The sequence below is a fragment of the Drosophila subpulchrella genome, unplaced genomic scaffold (genome assembly GCF_014743375.2).
Source record: "Drosophila subpulchrella strain 33 F10 #4 breed RU33 unplaced genomic scaffold, RU_Dsub_v1.1 Primary Assembly Seq28, whole genome shotgun sequence".
Taxonomy (NCBI): Eukaryota; Metazoa; Arthropoda; class Insecta; order Diptera; family Drosophilidae; genus Drosophila; species Drosophila subpulchrella.
Genome location: NW_023665563.1, coordinates 1832492 through 1850279, shown reverse-complemented (window position 1 = coordinate 1850279; position 17788 = coordinate 1832492).

Here is a 17788-nt window from a genome sequence, read left to right as displayed (position 1 = left end):
TTGGTGGCTCCGGTTAGACTGTGCTTCTTCGTCCCACCTTTCTGGAACTTTCTGCGTTGATGCTGCCCCTCGCATAACCGTTGCCATTGAAATCTCCAGTAGATTCGCCGCAGAGGTGCCTGGTCGCGGCGTGTCCTCTATTTCCCTGGGCGTATTGTCGTCATTCTTCTGCTTCTTGAGACGTGTCTTAGGCATCTTTTTGAGGTTGTGTTTGTCCAGTTCCAAATTTTACAGGTACACACACACTAGTCGTCGTCAATGTATGTGTGAAGAATGTTCTGTGCATGTCCGAGATCACGCTCGGTAATACATACACTTGCAAATTTTGGCTGATGAAATTGCGCTCTAGTTTCGCGTAATCCATGTGCCGTTCAGGAGGCTAAGAAGGACCATTTGTTGGGGTAATTACCTGGTAAGGGTTATACCGATTAAGGATTATGGGGCTCGAAAGACCATTTGTTGGGGTAATTACTTGGTAAGGGTTATACCGATTAAGGATTATGGGGCTCGAAAGACCGACTTCTAACCCACACAAGCCACTGTCGTTGTAGTCGTCGAAAGATTCGTTTGAAGAAAACACCTGTTATATGCTGATCACTTATTTTTGGATCTTTTGCAATATATTTGAGCTTTTGCGCTCGTCAACTCGTGTACTTCAAGAATTTTTTTATGCAAGTGACGTCTCTTTTTTCCGACTAGAGTGACCGTCTTTCATTCGGTGATACATGCGAGATTTCCATAACAGTTTAGTATTTTTCTTACATAACACAATGACATAACATCAACACATCAAATTCAAATTAATATAATGCATCAACAGTTACTTTATTCGTTTAGTTAATATAATAAAGTCAGGTAAGTGCTATATTAAGTTTAAGATGTTGTGCATTGATCTTAGTTTAAAGTACGTAAATTTTGAAGGTATTCAATGGGTTCCGTTAGCCGAATGTGGATTATGAAATGTTTTGTGCCAATAAAAATCCTGCAAAGGGTTAAACACAGCTATAAAAGGTAAATATACAAATAAACAAATAAAACGCATTTTTTAAACATATGTTTTTTCAGGAGCGTTGGCCAAGGATTCAGAGGACCCGGACAAAGGCTTAAGAACGGCGATGACAAATGTTAGAAATAAAAAATAAGCCATTAGTTGAAAATTTGAATAATACCATCTAATTAAAATGACTTAAAATGTATTTAAATATGTATTTACTTTAAATTCAATATTTTCATAATTGAAAACTCATGGGAAAAATTCTGATTTTCACAAGTGATTTCACTTGGACGTGTCACTTGCAAGTGATTTCACAAGTGAAAACTCATGGAAAAATTCTGATTTTCACAAGTGATTTAACTTGGGACGTGTCACTTGCCAGTGATTTCATAGGTGAAAACTTATGGGAAAATTCTGATTTTCACAAGTGATTCACTTGGGACATGTCACCGGCACGTGACAGGCCATACGAAAAATGAGTATAAGGAACAAGTGAAATCCCGTGGGACTTCGAAACATTTTCATTTGGATTTTCACTTGTGAAAATGCGGACATCCCAAAACATTTTCTATATGGAGCGTCACTTGTTCTTCACTTGTGCAAGGGGACATGTCCCACGTGATTCCCAAGGTGATTCACAAGTAAAACTTTGTTTTTGGAACTGAAGGGTAGGTGCTATAGGCTAGGTGTGTTAGTGAAATAGCAAGGTTGCTTTAAGCATATCTCCATCCCTCACGCACTCCCTTAAGCTGAGTAACGGGTATCTTATAGTCGAGGCCATAGACTATAGCGTTTTCCCTTTTTTTTTAATATAAAAAACGGGAAAGTACGGAACATTTTCGGTTTTGGTTTGGATTGATATAGATGATAAAGATCATACAAAAAATCCAATTTTAAGTTTATTAAAAAGTTTAATTTTATTCGCACTGCGAATTTGTAACTATCCTAGGGAAGAAATTACAGATTTTTCTCGAAAAAATTAACTTCTGGCCCAGCGTGAAATGGCAGTTATGAGAGTGATACAACTTCTTAAGACTGTGTTATGAAGTAAGGAATGGCTTTCTTAAAAACATTAAATCTGAACAGACATGTGGTTTTCAATAACTATAAAAGGGAATGGTAAGATGGAAATTATTTAAAGTCATTGTATTGCGTTGGAAACGGAATTATTTTTGATCTTAAAAGACTTAGTTTTAAAAGATAATTATTTAATTAGTAAAAATCGACCTAAAATTATCAGTTTTTCTCATTAAGCTTTGGAAATTGATATGAGCAAGCTTTAAACCATTTTTGAAATAGCTGATTACTTTTATAAAGCTAGAATTTGTTGTTTTTAAATAACAATCGAAAAATAATAAATAATAATAAAGTTATCTTAACTAAAGAGTGATTCCAAATTATTAAGAGATGCAGATCAGCATTATAAGAGGTAGTGAGAGGATCGGGGTGCATCAAAGAGAGGTCTTTTAATCGCTCGACGTAGTGATCTCCCTCCTTAACGACGTGTAAAAACATCTAAGAGCAGTTGACGCTTCTTCATTGTCATTGCCTCTTTAAATATTTTGTAATTCTTTTTGAGCCAAGACCTAAAAGCTGCAAAAGCTCAACTGACTTATTCTCTTCGTCGGTAGCAAACAATTTTTCGAAGAAGAAATTCAAACTGGATAATAATAACCGGGTCCACGTGGAGCGAAAAATGTCTCGTACTCTTGGAGGATGAGTCACCTTGAGATTAAAGCACAGCTCGCTGTACAAACCTAGTTAATTTAAGCCATCCACATAGGGCACACCGTGCTTAGTTTCTGGATCCAACTCCTGGATTCATCTGGTCGACCCTCTCATGAGCCCTACTTTACGGACAAGAGTCGCAATTTAATTGGTTTGTTCTATAAGCTTTAAGCGTACATAGCAGAAGAGCAGCCGGACATTCGGCGAAGGGGCGACGGACACACGCCTAGATATAAGCTGGAAAGGAATCTCCACAGAAGTTATGGCAATCCAATAGCAAGCGATCCAGGGTCCAAGAAAGTGGAAATTTGCTACTCGCTTAATCAAAATAGGCGATGAACAAGACACCGGCGATCGTAGTCAGTAAAAGTTAAAGGGGACCAAACTGGGACAGAGAGCCCCAGTGATCAGTAAAAAAGTCAAAGGAATGGTAATAGGTCAAACAGAAGATTAGGAAGCCAAAGGTAGGTCCGCCCGAAAACGACTCGATGGTTATCACAACCGCTAGTGGAGGGTCTTGTGCAGACATCATAAAAAAGGTTGTTGGTACCCAAGGGTGCTCAACATGAGCAGCACCCAACAAATCAAGCAGTAGCCAAGTTGGAAACAGTACCAGGCGCTCAGTAGCACCCACTGCAGATGAGAATTGCTGATCAGCATTTTATGTTTCACTAACTCACCAACTCACCGTCACAACGGTAAACTGAACCGCCAATGCAGTCAGCACACTTTGCAGAGTCAGCCGAGCCAACTACGCAACTGCTACCATAATCAAAATTCCCTGACCTACTTTAGAATATTGCTTATTTCACTAATCACAAAGCTTCCGTGTTCCAAGTATATAAACATGTATCAAATAAGGAATAAATCAGTTATCAACGCACCTCATAACTTCGTGGTTCTACTTCCTACCTCTGGGAATAGGGCTCGTAATACACTATCTCAACTAGCAGCTAACCACGTTAGCTCAACCTCATCGCAGTTCCCGCATCGCCTGTGGTCCGGCATAACAGAAACCATCGTTACCATTGCCGCGACGCGATCGTCCTGCAAATGTCTACTTCGGTTAAGCACAAACAAAGGTTAAGTCTGAGCCGCAGACAAGGCCCGTGAGGGCAAAAGGTAACTTTGTGGCACAAAGCAGTACTGCATAGCAGCTGCGTTGGATATTAAAAGCCCTATTCAGCTCCGCTAGCTAGCAATACACACTAAATGCATTAAGCAAACTAAATGTTCCAATGTATATATAGAGAGTAATAGCAAGTTAATCCAATGATCGCATGCCCCTGTATGAAACTGACTGTGGGAAAGCATACCACCGAGTCAGTGGGGGAGTTCCCCAAAGATCCGTTCTGGGCCATTGTTGTGTTGTTGTGACAGACAGAGACAGTCACTATTACATGTAGAGAACCAAAAATTAAATCTCGCTCAAACGTAGTGTTCTTTGTTATCATGATTGCAACCGAGTATCATTCAAAGAACATTTACTTTACGCTAGTGGCATGGCAGGTAGAACCACAGCAGCCATTTTGCAAATTATGGCGAAGGGCGCAGATTATTAGTAAGCGATATCAAGTTTCATGCAAGAATCCGAATCCGTATAGGGACTGAGTGCTTGGCGTTTCGCACGGTATCCCAGGCGCGGGTAAATATGGAAATATAGCAACGGATCAATTGGCAATGAAATCAGCTCAACTCCGCGCAGGTAGCACAGGGGTCGCAACTGTAGATGCCCTCCAGAAGCCGTGCAGATAACAAACCATTGGTGGACGTTGGATGTATAAGCTTATCCCAGAACTGCAGAGATGTCTGGAAAAAAAGCATGTTGACTTTTTCTTTTTATTTATTTTTATTAAAGTAATTATCTGCTTACATATGAGACAAGACCCGGGGAGGATCGATAAAAAGTCATGAGTGTGCATTTTCCATGGTTAATACCTTGTGCTTGTGAATTTTTGGAAATTCTGACACTCGATTTGTTTCTTTGGAGGAGGAAATTGGCAGGTCGAATGCTATCGACGGCCTCAAGAGTTCGATGGCGCTCCGTCAAAAAGGAATCAAGCTCGAGCAACGTAGAAATTTTGGCTTTATTTTGGATGGATTGCTCCCATAACAGCATGAGGTTTGGTAGTTTTGTGAAGCACATATAAACAAGGATGGCGTCGCAGTTCTCAATATTAACGCCGGAAAATTGTAAGGAAGTTAAGCAACCTTAAAATGTGCGATGAAGTTCCTTTAAGGCTGCTTCAGACTCCTGTGCTATGGATCGCACATTGAACAGAGTTTTCAGGTGTCTGCTCACCCGCAATCGCGTATTTTCGAAAAGCTCAGATAGGTTTTTCCAGGCTGAGCGAAAGCCATCATTGGTGAGTGGGGATCTCGAAACTATGGATTGAGCTTCGCCACTTGTTTTTGAATTTAAGTGGAACAATTTTTCAACGGCGTTAGACTCGGATTGTCTATGTATATCGCCGTGAAAAGGTACCGAAAAGTCGGCCAACGAAGATAATCGCCCGAGAAAACTCTGTCGATAGAAAGGAGCCGACAGCCATAAGACCTGAAATTTTGGGGCGGAGTTACTGGGGCCTGAGGTATTTGGGAGCTGCGCTGCAAACATTTCATAAGTGGAGTACGTTTGGTAATACTTGGATTTTAGTATAGATTTGGTGTCTGCGACGCTCTCGCCTGCAGTCACAATGCAATCGGAGCTTATGTCGTATGCTGCCTTTACCGGTTGCCACAAATAATTAAAATGATCGCGACGGATTTTACAGGAGGATAACGTTAGGGTAGGAGCACCTGGAGCGTTCACAGTGGCCTAAAAGTGTATCAGTCAGTCAGCTGTGGCCATAAATCGAGTTAATGCGGATTTTACTGATGTTGCCATGACGTAAAATAATTTAAAGTCTTAATTCAGAAGTAAGGAAAGCGGGCTAGAATCCAATTGGAATTTAGAAACCAATGAAGTTTGTAAATATATTCGGTCATACTGTCGGATAGGCAGATTCAATTAATATTTATTATGTCGGATGGTCAGATTTATGTAAGGAATTACGGACTTTAATTTGGTTTGTTTGGAAGGAAAATTTATTGTCAGTAGAGGTGCAGAATCGCTTTTCCGATGTTTTAACAGGCAAACACCGATGAAACATCGAAAAACATCGATGTTTCTCCACCTCTAATTGTGAGCCCTTGACCGACTGTGCGCTAGCGAAAAAATGTCAATATACGTATGTATTTTGCGGCTTTTTTGTGCACTTTCCTAAAAAAGCGTTATGTTTTTAAATTTCATAAATAAATGAAAGCATTGCAAGTCCTAAAATCGCATTGCCTTCTTCAGTTTGCTACGGGTAGCTTCTTGGTACCGGCGCCGGCATTCCCACATTGGAATTTTTAATTTTCTTTTTTTAAACATACATCAAATAATTTTATCTTTTGATTGTATAAATTGGCCATCGCTGTGAAGATGCCGTGAATTAATGTGGTGTGGGATTTGTGTTTCTTCAGGAAGGACTCGCACGGAGACATTTTGTGGTTGCGTTACAAAAACTCAAAAGCCTACATGATTTTTATAAAAAATCATTTAAAAGCCAATATATTTCGTATAGCAAGTCGTGGAAAATACTATTTTTTTTTATAGCAAGACACGTTACTTTGAAATTCGATTACAAGAGAACCATGGCCTTTATTTCTTCATGTAAATTCTAAAGAATTCGCGGTCCGTCGAGATAATTTTATCGCGAATTTTGGGGGTGATGACCGTAAACTAGAGTATTACCCAATAAATTCTTAGCGTTAGGTTACGTGTAAGATAGTCTCTCTCTTAATATTTTTACTGTTTTATGTGTCTTGTATTGTCAAATACTTTCAGTGACCCATGTATTGTATACCTCCCCGTTGTTAATAACAATTGTAGTTTGAATTAATGTAACGGTTTATGGGTCTCTTGCATTACATTTTCAAAACAAGGAAGAACGCTATAGGCCAGTACCTCGACTATCAGATACCCGTTACTCAGCTCAAGGGACCAAAGGGAAATGGATATATGCAAGCTACAAAGCGAGATTGAACGGCGCCACCTACCCTCGATCTCAATATATGGGTATGTGGGCGGTAGACAGATTAAAGTGTTATGGGCGTTAGAGTGGGCGTGGCAAACTTTTTTTTGGGTCAATCGATAGGTATTGACGAGACCAATACATTTCAGTTAAAATTTATCTAGCATGAAAATTGTGGGCGTCATAAATTTGGGCGGTTTGTGGGCGTAAGAGTGGGCGTGGCATATTCGCGTAACAAACTTGCGCTGTGTACAAGGCTACGGAATCGAAATCTGAGATCCCAATTCTCTATCTTTGATAGTTTCCGAGATATCCACGTTCATACTTACGATTTTTTGAAGTTTGTGGGTGGATTGTGGGCGTTAATGTGGGTGTGGCAAACTTTTTTTGGGCCAATCTATAGGTACTGATGAGAATAACACATTTCAGTTAAAATTTTTATTCTAGCATCAAAACTGCAGGAACCACAGTTTTGGGCGGTTTGTGGGCGTTAGAGTGGGCGTGGCACCCTGCTGAAACAAACTTGCGCTGCGTAAGAAGCTCAGACATCTGCATGCCAAATCTCAATAGCCCAGCTCTTATAGTTTCCGAGATCTCAGCGTTCATCCGGACAGACAGATAGGCGGACAGACGGACATGGCTAGATCGACTCGGCTAGTGATACATTTCAGTTAAATTTGTTTTCTAGCATGAAAATTGTGGGCGCCACAGGCTTAGGCGGCTTGTGGGCGTGGCAAATTTTTTTTTTATTAATCGATAGGTATTGACGAGGCTAATACATTCCAGTTAATATTTTTTATCTAGCTTGAAAATTGTGGGCACCACAGGTTTGGGCGGTTTGTGGGCGTTAGAGTGGGCGTGGCATATTCGTTAACAAACTTGCGCTGCGTACAAGGCTACGGAACTTAAATCTGAAATCCCAATTCACAATCTTTGATAGTTTCCGAGATATCCGCGTTCATATTACGATTTTTTGAAGTTTGTGGGCGGTTTGTGGGCGTTAAAGTGGGCGTGGCAATTGATAGGTATTGATACGAACACTACATTTCAGTTACAATTTTTATTCTAGCATCAAAACTGTAGGAGCCACAGTTTTGGACGGTTTGTGGGCGTTAAAGTGGGCGTGGCACCCTGATGAAACAAACTTGCGCTGCGCAAGAAACTCAGGAATCTGAAAAAAATCTAAAAATTTTGAGTATTGGTTCGAAATGGAATTTGTAAGTCTATTTGTGAGTGTTCCTCTTTAATTTTGTCAATTATTTTCTTATCCAGAACATCTATTCGATTAGTTTCTGACATTGTAATATTTATTTACTTTCGCTTGGACTTTTTAGTTCCAACATTTTTTACTTTTTCATTAATAGATCGACGTCCTGGGGTTTTTGGAACTTTAGATCCTTAACAATTAACTTTTTTTCTTACGATACTCCCAAGCTTTTTAATTTTTTATTGAAGCATATTTCTACGTTGGCGTGTTCAGTGTTTTTGATCCCTTTAATTTTTTAAAAACGGATATTTATGGAGGTTGTCCTGTCCATAAAAAGTTGAAAAGTCGACAAGGCCAACATATAATTGCATCTCGAAATCCTATAACCCGAAACAATTATTCACGACCACGACACCTGGAGTTTCTTTTGCACAGGCGTTAAGTTACAACAACAAGACTTACCCCTTAGCCTCTAAGCTGACGAGTCAGCAAACCACTGCTGATACAGTGCGGCAACATACACTGAACCAGAGTCTAGAAATTACTGCCCAACATACGTCAGCGAATACACAATTGCCTAATGGTGTAGAATGAATGCTGATAACTATAACTAACACAATGGTAGCAGCACAGCAAACGCTGCAGGAGCTTATGCGCTCTCAAAATCTTCTTCTAGAGCCATTAATTAAACAAAAATCTGTTTAGATGGTTCCCCAAAAATATGTTTCTGAAATTCGAACTTCATTTCACAGCACAAATACGAGCTCTCGCAGTGCCTAGATCAACGTGACATTGACGCCATGCTTATATCAGAGACTCACCTAACAAACAAAAACTATTTTCACCTTAATGGCTATACATTTTATGAAAGAAACCATCCTGATGGTAAGGCTCATGGAGGTACTGGCATACTGATTAAGAAACTTATCAGGCACTATGAGTTGCCATCATTTGCTACAGCCTATATACAAGCTACATCAATACACATCGATACCCAAAGCGGTTTCTTAAACCTAGCCGCTGTATACTGCCCACCGCGCTCTTCCATTTCCAAAGAAGAACTTGTACATTTCTTTGACCTATTACGTGACCGCTTTTAGCGGCTGGTAACTACATTGCAAAACACACCCATTGGGCATTTCGAGTCACAGAACCTACATATCGGCCGACAGATCATAATTAAAAGCATGACTTGATTGATTTTGCCGTCACAAGTAGAGTGACTAGAGCTTATGTTCACGTAAAACACTCAACAGATCTTTCATCACATCACTCGCCCACTTAACTTCAACGACTACGACCATCCACAGCTCTTAGTACGCACACACTTTCTAACTTCCAGTAAAACAGATTGGCTTAAATACAGAAAGTATGTAAGTACTCCTATTAACGGCTTCTCAAACATGTACTTTAAAGAAGAGACTAGGAGTTCAGTTGAAGTACTAATGTCTGTTATGTCACTAGTTGCACAACACTCCACCCCTATTGTATCTGGTAATAAACCATTTAACAGCCGTCAGGATTATGGACATACTAAATAACTGTTATGCAATAAGCGAAGGCTTTGGAGGGAGTGCCAAGCCCATAGATCGTCTGCCTCGAAGGAGCGGCTTTAAAGCAGCCAACTGCCGTCTACGCAAAGCCCAAGAAGATGAAAAAAATCGATCTGAATTATCCTATTTGGAGCAACTTTCCCCAAACAGCAAACGATATCCACTGGGGAAAGCTAAATCAGGCATATGTCCACCAATCGAAAGTGAGTCGCCATTACACACACAAACAGGAGAGTGGGCTCGCAGCAACGAAAATAGGGTAAATGTATTTGCCGCATATTGAGAAACCGTCTTCAAGCCTCTCTATCAACAAATAGCTTTGTGATCCCAACAAACATCATTCCAGAAGCCCGCCTTTCATAGTCCAATCAGAAGAAGTGATAGGAGTGATAAAGGCTCAAGAGAAAACGATAGCGCCAGAAAAGGATTTAATCTCTTCTAAAATGGTTATAGAATTGCCGAACTATGCAGTAAATCTTCTCACCATGATATTCAACAGCACAACAATGCAAAAAGTCTGTTATCACTATGATCCATAAAGCCGGAGAGGACAAGTCCCAGCCATCATCATATAGGCCAATCAGTCTCCTACCGTGTCTATCAAAGATGTTTGAAAAGCTACTCCTGAATCGTATAAATGCGGAACCATTGAACAAGTAAACCTAATAATCTTTGAGATACGAACCACATTTGAAAATCGAGAGTACTGTTCCGCAGTCTTTCTTTGACCGCGTTTGGTTGGACGACTTATTTTATAAAACAAGGAAGAACGCTATAATTGAGTACCTCGACTATCAGATACCCGTTACTCAGCTAAAGGGACCAAGGCGAAATGGATATATGCAAGCAGCAAAGCGGGATTAAAATGCGCCACCTACCGGCGGTAGACAGATTTCAGCGTTATGGGCGTTAGAGAGGGCGTGGAAATTTTTTTAAAAATCAATCGATAGGTATTGACGAGACCAATACATTTCTGTTAAAATTGTTTATCTAGCATAAAAATTGTGAGCGCCACAGGCTTGGGCTCTGGCACTCTGCTGAAACAAACTTACGCTGCGTAAGAAGCTCAGGAATCTGCACGCCAAATCTCAATAGCCTAGCTCTTATAGTTTCCGAGATCTCAGCGTTCATCCGGACAGACGGTCAGACGGACAGACGGACAGACGGCTAGATCGACTCGGCTAGTGATCCTGATCAAGAATATATATACTTTATGGGGTCGGAAACGCTTCCTTCTGCCTATTACATACTTTCCGGCAAATCTAGTATTCCCTTTTACTCTACGAGTAACGGGTATAATTAAAACATTGCTTCCACAGAACCTACACATAAAATATTGGCGTCATACCTTGTGCATACAAGTTTCGAAGTACGATGTAAGGATTACCTCTCTGAATACCATCCAGTTGAAGCTGGAGTACCCTAAGATAGCGTGATTGGACCAACACTGTATATAATTTACACAGCAGATCTTCCGACAACCAATTTTACAGCAACCTCAACATTTTCTGATGATACTGCCATTCCAAGACGATCTCGGTGCCCTATAAGAGCAACGCAACATTTCTCAGCTCATCTCGGGCTTTTGGAGAAATGGCTAGCAGATTGGCGCATAAAAGGAACAAATAAAGACAAGACAAAACATAGATCAACTTAGACTGAAGCAAATGAGTTAAGACTTAAGTTTTTAATACAGGGATAGAAGAGTTACTAGAGTAGGCAAATTAATCAACAGTAATATACTCGAGTAAGAAGGCAGCCTGACGTTTTGATCCCAGTTCAAACCACGTCAGGAAAAAAGAAGAAATTGTTTCTGTACGGACTCTTTACGGTTTATGTGCACTTGATACTGTGGACTCCAAACCGAATAACAGTGTTCTAAGTTACGACGGACAATGGAGGTAAATAATAATTTGGTAGTGTTTGGATCATCATCAAGTTCTTTATACCAACGCTTTATAAACCCAAGAACACTCATAGCCTCATCTACAGTAGGGGTTATGTGGGAGTAAAATTTAAGGTTTGGATACAAGAGAACACCTTAATCGATATCTGAGTATATTCGGTCCAGAACGTTGGCGGAACACTATAGAAAGTAATAACGTTGCATTTAAGATAGTTTAAATCAAAAGGTTGTACTGACACCATTCCCGGAATCTATTAATATCTGACTGGAAGCCGAAACTAGACTTAATATTATTATATGATAAACAAGACTTAACATCATCAGCATACATTAGTACACGAGAGTGAGTTACGATAGAGGGAAGATCATTTATAAAAAGAGTAAACAGCAAAGGGCCTAATGGACTGCCCTGAGGCAAAACAGATGTCACGTTTTTTGACGGCACAAAGTATGCATTTAAAAAACAATGAAGTTCACCTAATCTTAAAGCTTCAATATCTATTGCACCTGTGGGGATGCACATCCAACTGAGGCCTGCCCAATAAGTAAAGAGAATCATTCTACCAAAAAATGTAGTAATAGTGGAGGAAACCACACTGCAAATTATGGAGGTTGTCCTGTCCATAAAAAGTTGAAAAGTCGACAAGGCCAACATATAATTGCATCTCGAAATCCTATAACCCGAAACAATTATTCACGACCACGACACCTGGAGTTTCTTTTGCACAGGCGTTAAGTTACAACAACAAGACTTACCCCTTAGCCTCTAAGCTGACGAGTCAGCAAACCACTGCTGATACAGTGCGGCAACAAACACTGAACCAGAGTCTAGAAATTACTGGCCAACATCGTCAGCGAATTCACAATTGCCTAATGGTGTAGAATGAATGCTGATAACTATAACTAACACAATGGTAGCAACACAGCAAACGCTGCAGGAGCTTATGCGCTCTCAAAATCTTCTTCTAGAGCCATTAATTAAACAAAAATCTGTTTAGATGGTTCCCCAAAAATATGTTTCTGAAATTCGAACTTCATTTCGCAGCACAAATACGAGCTCTCGCAGTGCCTAGATCAACATGACATTGACGCCATGCTTATATCAGAGACTCACCTAACAAACAAAAACTATTTTCACCTTAATGGCTATACATTTTATGAAAGAAACCATCCTGATGGTAAGGCTCATGGAGGTACTGGCATACTGATTAAGAAACTTATCAGGCACTATGAGCTGCCATCATTTGCTACAGCCTATATACAAGCTACATCAATACACATCGATACCCAAAGCGGTTTCTTAAACCTAGCCGCTGTATACTGCCCACCGCGCTCTTCCATTTCCAAAGAAGAACTTGTACATTTCTTTGACCTATTACGTGACCGCTTTTAGCGGCTGGTAACTACATTGCAAAACACACCCATTGGGCATTTCGAGTCACAGAACCTACATATCGGCCGACAGATCATAATTAAAAGCATGACTTGATTGATTTTGCCGTCACAAGTAGAGTGACTAGAGCTTATGTTCACGTAAAACACTCAACAGATCTTTCATCACATCACTCGCCCACTTAACTTCAACGACTACGACCATCCACAGCTCTTAGTACGCACACACTTTCTAACTTCCAGTAAAACAGATTGGCTTAAATACAGAAAGTATGTAAGTACTCCTATTCATGGCTTCTCAAACATGTACTTTAAAGAAGAGACTAGGAGTTCAGTTGAAGTACTAATGTCTGTTATGTCACTAGTTGCACAACACTCCACCCCTATTGTATCTGGTAATAAACCATTTAACAGCTGTCAGGATTATGGGCATACTAAAGAACTGTTATGCAATAAGCGAAGGCTTTGGAGGGAGTGCCAAGCCCATAGATCGTCTGCCTCGGAGGAGCGGCTTTAAAGCAGCCAACTGCCGTCTACACAAAGCCCAAGAAGATGAAAAAAATCGATCTGAATTATCCTATTTGGAGCAACTTTCCCCAAACAGCAAACGATATCCACTGGGGAAAGCTAAATCAGGCATATGTCCACCAATCGAATGTGAGTCGCCATTACACACACAAACAGGAGAGTGGGCTCGCAGCAATGAAAATAGGGTAAATGTATTTGCCGCATATCCAGAAACCGTCTTCAAGCCACTTCCATCAACAAATAGCACTGCGATCCCAACAAACATCATTCCAGAAGCCCGCCTATCATATTCCAATCAGAAGAAGTGATAGGAGTGATAAAGGTATTTGAAAAGCTACTCCTGAATCGTATAAATACGGAACCATTGAACAAGTAATCCTAATAATCTCCGAAATACGAACTACATTTGAAGTCGAGAGTACTGTTCCGCAGTCTTTCTGGATGTTGCAAAACCCTTCGACCGCATTTGTTTGGACGGCTTAATTTATAAAATTAAAACATTGCTTCCACAGAACCTACACATAAAATATTGGCGTCATACCTTGTGCATACAAGTTTCGCAGTACTATGTAAGGATTACCTCTCTGAATACCATCCAGTTGAAGCTAGAGTACCCCAAGATAGCGTGTATAATTTACACAGCAGATCTTCCGACAGCCAGTTTTTCAGCAACCTCTACATTTTCTGATGATACTGCCATTCCAAGTCGATCTAGGTGCCCTATAAGAGCAACGTAGCATTTCTCAGCTCATCTCGGGCTTTTGCAGAAATGGCTAGCAGATTGGCGAATAAAAGGTTAATGAGCAAATGAGCAAACACGTCACCTTTACCCTAAACAGACAAACTTTCCCCCCACTATCTTTTAACAACCGTTTTTCTAAGCCGTTTTTTATTCGAAATCGGCTTCAACGAGCCAAATTTGAACGCGCCCAGAATACAAAAAAAAGGAGTACGTGCAATCTCAAACCACACCTGGCATTTTCATTAGGAAAGCAGCCAGATTTTCATTTGGCCCTCTGAACAGAAATGGGGGATGACATACGGCAGTACTCTGAAAATATGATTTGAAAATCCGACGTTGATCCCACAAGCTCTATGCGCTGAGCCGATTATAATAACCTCTCAGCAAGCAATAGGACAAATACCAAATAAAAAATATGATATGGACTTTATGTCCTTCATGAAAACAAGAATGCAAAACCTTATGCAAAATCAAAACATTCTAATACAGATGCTCGCATCCCAACAATCTAAATAATTGATGTCTTGACCCCGAATAACCATGGGGAATGCCAAAGGCGTTTTACGGTACAAGCTGAAAATAACTTAGTTTCTCGTTAAAAGCCACATAGACGTAATGCTGCTGGCAGATACGCATCTTACAAGTAAACACAACTTCCAAGTAAGAGGATACACTTCGTATTGCACAGATCTTCGGGATGGTAAAGCCATCGGCGGAACCGGAAACATACTCAGGGAGGCACGCCGGCAAACAAACTATTACCGACGGCTTCCATACGCCATTGTCCAGACTACCTGACTGGGCCAATATGGAGCTGACCCGTTTAAGAAAAGCTGTGCAATGGCGAGATCGCCAGAAAAAAGGGTGGAGTGCAGTGGCAGGCAGCCTGGGGAACATGCTGGGACAGTGAGTACCAGCAATCCCCAAAAACCTGGGAAGAAGCCAGAGGAGTGGACACAGGTGAAGCAGAAGGTTAGGAAGCCCAAGGCGCGACCGCCAAGGAACGACGCGATACTCATCGCAACCTTCACTAGAGAGTCCTATCCCGATATCCTTAAAAAGGTAAAGGCTGAACCGCAGCTGAAGGAGCTGGAACAAGCCGTACAGGCTGTTAGGCGCACAGCTAAGTGGGACCCTAAAACCACAGAGACCAGACCACAATGAAGGCTGTCCTGGGCAGCAATGTTGACGTCAGAGCACAGACTGACATCGACGAGATCACCGAAAAAGCCGACATTCTATGTGCGGTTCAATCACAGTTCGATGTGGAACTGCCGGAATCCGCGGTGGTAAGTCTAAGGGCGGCATACGGAGGCACCCAAACCGCCACCCTAAGAGTCATGCCCGACATAGTGTGGACGGGTCGGGAGACGGCTCATGGAGAAGGGTAAAATTAGGCTGAGATGGACTTGGTATAGAGTCCGCCCAAAGATAACACATAAAAGGTGTTTTAAGTATATGGAGTTTAACCATATAGCAGGGAAATGCAGGATCCAGGAGGACTGCTCAAAATGCTGCTACAACTGTGGCGCAAAGGAGCACCAAACCAGACGCTGCAAAGCAAAGGCCTGCTGCATGTTCTGCAAGCGCAAAAAGGAGAAAGATCGCGACCACCCAACAATCAGTGGGAAATGCCCGTACTTCAGGAGGGCTATGCAAGGGATAAGGGGTAAATGAAGTTCCTTCAGATAAACCTAAATTATTGCGAGGTTGCCAAATCGTTGCTGGAGCAAAATGTCATCGAGCAAATAGTAGACATGGCACTCATAAGCGAGTAATACAGGAATAAAAATTCCGGAGAATGGCTAGCAAGTAATAGGAAAAATCGGCAATATTTAGCTGCGAAAATCCAAGGCGACAGATTAGTAGGAAAAAAAGCGAAAATTGCATCGCTAGGGCCCATGTGAATGGTATAGCTTTCTATAGCTGTTACCTGCCGCCAATCCTTAGCCTTCCTAGGCAATATCTGTGCTCGAAGAGATTGCAGAAGACGCCCGGAAAAATCGCACTGCCGTAATTGCTGGGGACTTTAATGCCTGGGCTACGGAGTGGGGCTCCCCCCGAACCAACGCGAGGAGAAAGGCGCTACTTGAGAGCTTCGCCGCACTTGACCTAGTGCTGCTGAACTCTGAAACAAAACCGACTTTTTAAGAGCCAGCACCAGTTCTGTCATTAACCTCACATTTGTGAACGCTGGATTGGCCTCGGGCTCTAGCTAAGAGGTTAGTGACACCTACATGGGTAGTGACCATGCAGCAATGATCTGCACGATAAAGTCTAGAAATGGCCCACAACGAGTTCCTAAGACCGTGCCAGGGTACAAAATAGAAACGCTAGACGTGGAGATGGTACAGATGTTGTTCGAGGAGCTCTCCACAAGCGGCTCAGCTGAAGAAAGGGCAAGCTACATCGCAAAATAAACCAAGGTAGCCTGAAGAAATAACCTCCAACCCATGGGGCTTCGCATATAAACTCGTCACAAAACGGCTGCAGGTATTTAGTAGGCCATCACCGACATGCCCAGTCAGTCTAAAAAGGATAAAGCAGCACAGAAGACTGATGCAGTCCTGATAAGTAGCAGGCAGAAAGTGGAGGCGGCTACTATCAAAATTGGAGAAGCCACATCTCGCCCAAGCCTAAAATACTTGGGTGTCATGATCAACCACCGGCTTTCTTTCAAAGAACATCTAGCGTACGCTAGTGGCAAGGCGGGTAGGACCGCGGCCGCAATTTCGCGAATCATGGCAAACACTCGGGGACCGAGGCAACCAGGATGTAGATTACTGGTTAGTCACATCGACGCTGTCACATCGACGCTGATGTAGCTGCTCCCATATGGGCTCGAGCCACAAAAAATTGAAGTTATATGCAAGACGGCGACTCCGTGCAGAGATTGTGTGCCTTGCGGGTATGCTGTGCGTTCCGCACGGTATCCCATGACGTGGCGTTGGTAATATCCGGAGTCAGACCGATTGACCTGCTAGCAGTGGAATCAGCTGATATCCGCGCAGGCAGCACAGGGGTCGCAAATGCTGAATCCCTACGGAAAAGAAGCGGAGAACTTACCATTACTCAGTGGCAAGAGAGGTGGGTAAATAGTAGCAATGGACGATGGACGTATTAGCTTATCCCAGAACTGCAGAGATGGCTGGGACGGAAGCATGGACATGTGGACTTTTACTTAACGCAACTGCTGACAGGACACGGATGCTTTAAATACTGCCTGAATAGGTTTAACCATGAACGATAATGAAGACGGAGAACACGTGTTTTTTGTCTGTCCGAGATTCGAAAATGAACGAAAGATCTTAGCATAAGGGTTGGGAGGACGCCAGCCGCTTGTAACCTGGTGGGCATTGTTTGAATCAGAAGTAAATTGGTCTACGGCAACATGGCCACAAAAGTATTCAAAAAACTGCGCATCGCAGAAGACTGCGAAATTCCAATAAGATAGAACCCTAGAGAGCCTTAAGGGTATTTACCCACAAACACCAAAGGTGCCAATACCAGTCACCACGCAACGGATCAATATCGAACTGTTTCTTTCGGAAACCACAGCCTTTCCAGATTCTGGGCTACAGCAGTTGACAGTACACGTTTATAACCACACATCGAAGAAAACACACAATAAAAGCTGATTCTACGCGATCCACAAAAACAATGTGTCCCACACCAGACTC